Source organism: Periplaneta americana, chromosome 12 (genome assembly GCF_040183065.1).
Source record: "Periplaneta americana isolate PAMFEO1 chromosome 12, P.americana_PAMFEO1_priV1, whole genome shotgun sequence".
Taxonomy (NCBI): domain Eukaryota; kingdom Metazoa; phylum Arthropoda; class Insecta; order Blattodea; family Blattidae; genus Periplaneta; species Periplaneta americana.
The window spans coordinates 39,695,855-39,705,760 of NC_091128.1; positions in this window are offsets into that span (position 1 = coordinate 39,695,855).

A 9,906-nucleotide genomic window follows, 5' to 3' on the forward strand; every position below is an offset into this window, starting at 1 on the left:
GTAAATGTGTAACCATTCCGATTTTGGATAATGTATCTACAGTTTCTAATGCAAGTAATTCCATAATTTTTGTATTCGTGGTTTTTTCTTTATATTTTTCAAAAGTTGAATGTTATATTGCATTCAAGTAGGGATTATGGTGTTAATTTTTTCAAGAATTCATGGCGTATTATAATCCTTTTGCAAAATATTCACTTCTTGAATAAATCCAGACTGTGTCGATAAATTTCTGTTGTGTTGATGTAGATTCATGTGGCAGACGTATTAAGTTCTCAAGAAATAAAACAGCCTTTTTAAATTTAATAAAGAAGCAATCTTTTCTGTAATAATTTTCATGACTGTTATTGGTGTTGATTTTACATTACCAGTGATTATTTGAGCCGTTCAGAGCAGAAGTGGTATAATATTAACTGCTACTTTGCGCTGTATTTTACAGAATGTTTACTTTAACCCTCATTACCCATTTTTGACTTACACCACTTCTGCTCTGAAAATAAAATTAGGCCTACATTTTCTGAGTTAATTGAAGTTACAATTTTTTCAACAAAGTTGTGTATTCATTTGTTCTCACCTACGTCATAATAACAGTAAGTGCATGAAAATTACGTATTATATGGGTAGGGTAAGTTAAAATTAAGCTTATGTGTGAAAACTGGAAATGTAATGTAAAATGCGGTAAACATTCCATAAAAATTTAAACCATAATATCAGCACTATTAGCGACTCAAAATAATAATTAAAAAAAAAATTAAAAAACAATGAACTTCATAAATCATAAATCAATGTCTGTCAAATTAAGGTTTAAATCTTCCCCTTTTTTATTTTTAAGTTTACCTCAGCGGCCGAGTTTACCCCAATTTGCGGTATGGAAAATAGTTAATTTCTCAGGAAATAGGGAGAGGAGTTCACCATGCGATGTACCCTACGAGCTATGCCCTACAATTTTGACTCTTCTCACAGGAAATATAGAGTTCCAATGGTTTATAAATATATTTAGGAATGAATTGAATTAACCGCCCACGTACAAACAATTATATTATTTCAAACCATGATACGTGATCATGATTCAGTTGTAAGGAGCAGAAAGAATTACGTTTATTCCCAGCTTCTGAAACTTGTAGATTAACTGCCAGGATTCTAAAGCAGAATTAGTAAGAACCATATACACTTACTGTATAGCATAAAAATATAAAATAAATTACGCAAAACCCGTTTTCTGATGTGTTATCGTATGTCGTGTGCACACTTTTAACTTGCCTGCCGCTAGAGGGCTACTGTCGCGTCAGCTGTCAAATGTTGGCATATTTTATGAGTTGCGTGACTGTATCTATTAGACTGTGATGATATCATATGAATCCCGTACAAGTAACCAGTCGATAGCCGGGGCTAGTTTAGCACGCTCGTAGCGCGGGCTAGCGAAATGTCTATGAATAGCACCCTAGAAGAGTTGAGACATTGACCCCAACAGCAATTAAAATATGTAATGATTTGATAACGCTGAAAATGGGAAAACAAAACTCCTATGAGAAGTAAAACCATATACATATATTATATTGTATACAAATATTAAACGAATTTGATACATAATTTTATAATGTATTATTTTATAATATAATGTATTATATATAAAATATAAACAATTATTATTACAACTTATTTGTCACTAAGAAATAAGGAAAAGCTGTTACCTTGAATTTATTTGAAGCAAAGCGTTACTGGATTATGCAATAAGGTAGGCGATGTTTGGATCCTGTGTTTCAACTCTATTTTCAATTATTATCTTAGCGTGTGCTCGATTACACTAACCTCTAGCGCTTGAAAGTGGAACTAAACGCCGGCGCACTCAGAGAAACAAAACACAGGAAAATTCGCTCACTGTCCATTCTTTATAATCCCTATTCGCTAATCTGTCTGTCCAACTACACAGAGGCGAATTTCCGAGTTTCGTTGCGATACAATAGGTATATTTTATGCGAAGTTTTACCGTCAGATGGCAGGAGCGTTCCATGCGGCGCATCATGTTGTAGGGCTATGTTTTGTCACATGCTACAGTTGATTACGTTTTCCCGCTTGTTGGTTTTCTGTGCGTGTCAAACTTATATTTACAGTTATTTTGTATAACCTAGTATAATTTAATATAATTCAATATTTTCTTACCTCATAATTTAATTTAATTTACAATAAATAATAACGTAAACCTGTATAATATTGAGCGATTCCCCGAAGTGGGTGGGGAAATCTGCAGTATGCAGAATATAAATACGAGTAAATTGAATGTTCATGAACCTAAACGAGAACTTTGAGAACAATATGCACGAATAACAAAATAAGAAATATGTCGAAAGTGAATATTGCCCTCTTTAATAATAAGTATTTAAGAACCGTACGCTAAAAACGGGATATGCAGCCACCAATGTGTTTTTTTTAATAGGGAAGAGACTATCGAGATTAAATTCCTTGTATTTTTTTCTGTAGTTGCAGAAAGATCAAATGCAATTTTTAATAGGATGATATAATATGATCGCAATAGTATCACGATTAGTAGTGTTTTTTGTAGGTTAAGGACATGCAGTTTTGAATACTGTGTGGGATGATTTTGAAAATTTGAACTTAAAGCATGGCTTTAATATAATTAGGGTACAGTACATTAAAAACATTATTCACGAAATGGATTTCACTAGGGATCGTTCTGGATGATAAACATTCCAGTTTATCGAGAGTTTACTGCAGGCGTAAAATTTGGGGACTCCTACAACTACTGCATATAATCTAAGCTAACATAGCTCGCTGTCGAGGTTGCATATGTTTTTATTAATTTTTCTTTTTCCTCTTCCAAAATGAAACTATAGTCGACAATTCCTTACTTGAAGTAGTTACTTTTATTTAATAGCTAGCACTTTCGAGGCCCAATTTTATTACTTATATTTTTTAAGGTTTAAAGCATATATTCAGAATATTTCGGGACCTGATTGAAGACAAAAAGCTTTTCCTGGTTTTTACATATAGGAACATAACAAAAATTTGCCATTTTTAGTTGTTTTTAAGAGTATTTAATATACTAATACACTACGTATATCCTCAATGTTTATATACCGAAAAACAAATGCACACGCAAATCGCAGCCTCATAGTACACGTGCGCTATCTGTTGGTGCTAGTTCAGGATATCCCTATTCGGCTAACCACGTAACGTCTAATTCCCCTCTCTCTTGTCTACCCACAAATCCTTGCTGCTAAGAGGATAGAACATTGAGGAATATGCCGATGTTGTAGAGAGCGTAAGATGCTGAAGAGCTGCCCGAGCGATCAAGCCGACATGCACGGCTCACTACATGCTCACGGATGAATATATAATAGGATGCGAAACTGCGGTCAGCACCATCTAATGGACGGGGGCTCAAATAAGATGATCAGCGCCCGATGTCGTGGGTGGTGAACATTAGAACTACGTGTTGGGTAGATTACCCAGAGTTCTCGGCCGATTCGAGCACGTACTGCCTTCCTGAGTCACAGTTGGCTGTGGTACGCGGTGGAGAGCAGTGCTAGTCAGTTAGAAGCTGCGTCTTGTTGCGTACAGTGCTCACATTGTGTTTAACTTTCAATAGTGTTCAGATTATTTAAAATTTGTGCTGAAAGCAAGTTCTTAATTTTTGTGTGTTAATTACAATTATTATATTTATTTGAGTTACATTCTCTTCGTTTTTGGGCCGTCTGTAGACGGACCCATTGTGTTGTTTATTCAATATGACTTCTAATGAAAATTCGAGCGATCTATGATGCTGTTATAAATCCACAACTGGAAAAGAATGCCATTTCTTCGCATATTGATGAAGTTCATAACTCTTCTGGAACACGGCGTAAAGTCGGAAAAATGTCCTCAGCTAGAGAAGCCGACATACATGAATTTAAATTCAAGTCAGTACATAGTAAAATGAAGGGAGTTCTTCCCCGAACTTCAGCTACTCGTTTGTATAAGAAAATGGGAACTACAGTTCCGGTGAAAACTAACAAAGTTTTCCAACCACTATTAGAAGATCCAGAAATTGAAATAGATAATTCTATGTCAACAACCTACATCACAAATAGATTTTTCCACCACAGAAGAAAAATCTGCAAATTCCCAAAATGGAAGTCGGAAACATAAGCCACCACTCCCTATTGTGGTAACAAGTAAAGTTGATTACTTTAAGTTGCAACAAACTTTGAAGAACTCGCTTCAAATATTAGTAGAAGGGAAGTTTAGTCCTGTCGGTCTGAAACTATATGTTTCAACAAAAGATGATTTTGAGAAATTACAAGATTATTTGATTCTGCAAAAGTATAATTTCTATACCTTTCCTTATAACATTTCAAAAGTATTGAAAGTTGTTCTAAAAGGACTTCCAAATGAATCCTCGTCTGAAGTAATCCTAACTGAACTTCGGAGTTTAAATTATCCTATTGAGTCAGTTCGACAATTAAGAAAAAAAGTCCAAGATGAAAACACAGGCTTAATGACATGGTTGCCTATGCCAATTTGGGTCCTGACACTAAATCAATTACAAGACAAACCCGATATTCGTCAGTTACGCAGTCTTTGCCATCTTAGAGTGGAAATTGAAGATTACATCTCCCGGCAAGGGGCGATTCAATGTTACAAGTGTCAAGGGTTTGGCCACAAGGCTCATTCATGCCACATCCAACCACGATGTGTTAAATGTGGTGAGAACCATGAACCATATTCTTGTCAAAAACCTACTTCTATTCCTGCAAAATGTGCAAATTGCCAAGGGGATCATCCTGCTAATTTTAGACAGTGTCCAAAATACCAAGCTTATGTAAATGGAGTGAAAACCAGGAATCCTACCCATAAGAAGCAGCCAGAGCTTTCTGCCCAGTCTTTTCCTCCACTTCCTGTCACTCAACAGGTTATTAAAGGATTCCGAAAGGTAAATATCGATAATAATACTCGACAGGCACCAGATCAATTTGCTGACAGTTCATCTTTTAGTCAATTTTTTCATGAATTGAGAGAATGGTGGAATTTTTTAAAAACATTCAATATCAGTTATTATTTAAGATGTTTACATCAAACCTTCTTGCAAGTGAAGCAACAAAATGATATTTTTAATAAAATATCAGTGTTCATTGATGGTGTTTCTAGTCTGTTTGGAAATGGAGCAAAATAAACCCAGACAAAAGTTACACAAGCCACTAAAAATAGTGACCTGGAATGCCAATGGAGTGACTAGGGATAAAAATGTACTTGACGACTTTTTACAGCAGCATGATATAGATGTGTTTTTAATCACAGAAACTCAATTAACACCTAATAAGAGACTCAGCGTTAAAAATTATACAGTGTATCGCTCTGATGGAAGTAATGGCCCTTTTGGTGGAACAGCTATCTTAATTAAAAATTGTATTAGACACTACAGAATACAATCACCCCAGCTTACACACATATCTATAACTTTAATTGAAATTCAGCACAATAACGAAACCATTTTAATTGGATCGATGTATTGCTCTCCAAATAAGCCTTTCTTAGTTTCAGAACTTGATGCAATATCCTGTATATCAAATAATTTTATAATTGGCGGTGACTTCAACGCTAAGAACATTGAGTGGAATTCACGCATAACAACAACCAGAGGTCGCATACTCTCAAAACATGCTGACAAGCACGGCTATCAAATCTTAGCTCCTAACAAACCTACTTTCTACCCTCAAAATGCAAATCATAAACCAGATGTACTTGATGGATTTCTTTTCAGATGTAATACTGTACCCCTGTTTATAGACACTTTACAAGAACTGTCCTCTGATCATAACCCTGTTGTTTTAATCATTGAAAGAGCAACTACTGAGAGGCTATTTCCTCAAGCTTTCTTAAGCAGCATGGATTGGTCGTCCTATCGGGGATATATTTCACAATCAATTTCTGCTAATCCATTGATTACAACAAAAGAAGACATTGATGAAGGAATTAAAATCTTTGAAAATACTTTGAAAGCAGCAAAATATGCTTCACTAGAGAAAGAACCAATACGAAGTTATCTCCATCAAAACTCGAATTTACGTCTACTAAGAATGGCTAAACAGAGAGCTCGTAAGCGCTGGCAAAAAACTAGATCACAAATTGACAAAAACGTATATAACATTATGAAAAATAGAGTGCACAAAATGGCACTAGAAATCAAAGTTTCGAAATTTGAAAAAGATGTTGCTGATGCAGGACAGTCAAATAAAATTTGGACAATCACCAAACGGTTAACCAAACATGATTCCTACTCTAAAAATCAACCTTTACATGGCAAAGATGGCCCAGTTTATAAGTCTTGTGAAAAAGCTGAACTGATAGCCGATTGTTTTGAGAACCAATTTAAACCTGCTAATGAATGTGACAGCTTAGTTGAACATTATCGCCATGTCGAGGAAACTGTCAGCACATTCCTACTATGTCCCGTATCCCAGTACATTTGTTTAACGAGCCCGTCAGAAGTCAAAACCATTATTAAACGCCTTAAACCTAAAAAGGCACCAGGTCCTGATAAAATTAACAACATGGATCTTAAAAACTTACCTAGAAAGGTACTTATGTATATTACCAAGCTTTTCAATCAGTGTATAGCTCATCGATATTTTCCAGATGCTTGGAAACTTGCATATATTACTGCCATTCCCAAACAAAAGAAAAATCCAAAGGTTCCAGCAAATCGCAGACCAATAAGTTTGATTAATGCCCTTGGCAAAGTATTTGAACGAATTCTTATGACCAGACTTCTACAAAGTGCACCAAACCTTATTCCACCCTATCAGGCTGCATATCAACAAGGTCTCTCTACAACACACCAACTGCTGCGTCTTGTTGAACAAACAACTATCGGTTTCAACAACAGAGCTACTACCGTAGCAATATTTCTCGATGTCAAAAGTGCATTTGACTCTGTGTGGCATACTGGTATAATTTATAAATTAATCCAATCAGAGGTTCCTGATGCACTGATTCATATTATTGCTGATTTTCTTCGGAACAGACGTTTCTGTGTTAAGGAAGACGGCTGTTTATCAAGACAAAAGAAAATTCAAGGAGGAGTTCCTCAAGGCTCAGCACTGGGCCCTTACTTATATTGTGCATATACTTCAGATCTTCCAGAAACTGACGTCACCAGGTTAGTCTTATATGCAGATGATACACTAGCATACACTACACATCGTAATGCCGATCTAGCCGTTATTCGACTTCAACGGCATGTCCACCTTATAGAAGAATGGTTCCAACGTTGGCGCTTAACTGTAAATACAATGAAGAGTCAAGTCATAGCCTTCAGTAGAACTCGAAGTGTACCACAAACTAAACTCACACTGTATGGTACTGCCCTTGAATTTCAGGATTCTGTTAAGTATCTTGGAATCCATTTGGATAGTCGTCTGTTATGGCATACCAACATTGCAAATATACGAGCAAAAACAATAGCAAGAATGGTACAACTGTATCCCCTTTTAAAAACTCGTGCATTGTCAACATCTAAAAAAGTAACAATTTATAAATTGCTGATTAGATCAGTGCTTTTGTATGGTTCTACAGTATGGGGATACGCACCTAAGACAACATTAGATCCCATTCGAGTTGTACAAAATAAAGTATTACGTGTAATTCATAACAGCGGGTGGTACACAAGAAACGAAGAGATACATCAAGATCTAAAAGTGGAAAGTATCCCAGTTATCATTAGGAGATTCGCTGAAACATTTTATAAACAGGCACATTCCCACCAAAATGTGTATGTATCAAAACTAGGAACTTATAACCCTCAGTACTACACAAGACATCGTACACCTTTGTTCCTCTTCTCATAGTTATCTGTCAAATTTGTTTTCACGCTGTTCATCCTGGTTATGACGGGAGTGCAGCATCATAAGTGAACTACCTCTCAGCAATAAGTAAAAGTAATTAGGAACAGTCGGGAGATCACCCAAGATTTCGATACTGTATCCAAAAGTTGACGAATTAAAAAAAAAAAAAAAATCCTGAGTGGACGTACTTAGACGAGTGTCTCATACACATCGCTACTGTGCCTCTCAAGTATATACAGTAGTTCGTGTTTAGGTAAGCGTTCACTACATAGTATCGCACTCCTCGTACGAATCGCACGCAACTGAAATTTTAAGTGCAGTGCGTTCACTGTAACGGCTCCATCTCATCGCCTCATCGGATTCCCCTATCAGCTGTTTAAAACATGACGTCGTACAATATTGACATTATTGAAAACAGAGGAGTTGAGGTTAGGTCTATTAATTACGTCTGTTAGCGAATAAGAATTTGTAATTGCTTCATGCGTCTTAATTGAAGAGGAAGAAACGAAAGAAATAGTGGTTATATAATATATTTGCAAGAAACGACTTGATTACTGTAATGGGAACGCCTCAAATTATATAATTCTTCGCAATTTCCTACACGCGAAATAAGTTTTCCGTCTGCCATTTTGGCGCGACACTGAACATGGCACAACATAATAGTAACAGTTGACCAATTAAAATTGATTTATTAAAGAAGGCCATGATCACACGCATAGGAAAAGTTGCCCAGCCGAGAAATGTGGACGGATTTGCCGAGAGGCGATGCGTCTGATACGATGTAGTGAACGCGGTTACATAACAATTACAGCAAAGATAGTCTTTTTCCGATCCGTGCGATTCGTCCGATGACTGCGATACGATGTAGTGAACGCTTACCTTTCCGCTCTATTTTTCGTCACAGAAAGAAGATTTAGTTTTCATCACAAGATTTAAACCGGCCACAACTGCTTCCAACATCAACATCCAATACTACGATGTCGTCTCCAGAGGACGACGATTTGCAACTGACACCGTATGTTTCAGGTAATTAAACCATCTTCACGATACAATCATCTTGTCTCAGAAACTTCTCGCGAACGTCAACAAAAAACAAAATGGACTCGAAAAAACTTCATTTAACTCAACAATATCCCGAAACATCAGTAAAAACAACACTGACTGAAGGAAAAAACAACTCTGAACAGTCAACGAAAAACGCAAAATTAACTCCTATTCAAGAACAAATTTCAAATTCAAATACACTTCGCAAGAGACAATTATTCACCCAGACATTAACCTAGAGAACAGCTTTGAACCTTTTGCGTCTCATATGGACACTGACATAACTTCACCTAATGATGAAAACCTACAGAATACAACTAATACCAACCAAAATACAAATAATTCCACTACTCATCTCAAACAAACAAGAATGCCACCAATCGTAGAACATTCCACCCGACAATTTTTTCGCTAACAATAAAAAGCTGCAATTACTCCTCACTCAACCAATGAAAATCAGCTACTCTTCTGAAGGGATCAAATACCACACTGCTTGTCGTAAGAATTATGATATCATACTATACAACATTTTCCAGACTGAAAACCTTAAATTCTACTCACATGAACCAAGAGAAACCAAACTTTTACAAACTGTACTGAAGGGAATTTGTCTATGCTTCCCACTTTCATCGAATCAGACATAATAAAAAGTGAACTCGAACTTCTCAACTTCAATGTAGAACATGTCCGACAGATGACAGTACCTAGCAATGACACCGAAGGTGCACCCATGAGACGACCTATATCAATATGGGTTGTTACACTACCAAACACTGAACATTCAAGGACAATTTATCAATTACGGGACATTAACAATCACATAATTAAAATCGAAAGCTACAGAACAAGTCTTCATATAATCCAATGTCACAAATGTCAAGGATTTGGACATACCTCTCGTCGATGCAACTTACAACTTCGCTGCGTTAAATGCAGTCAAGAGCACTTATTCTCCGATTGTCCTATTAAGGGACCAGCTCACACACCCATATGTGCAAATTGTAACGGAGCACACACAGCTAGT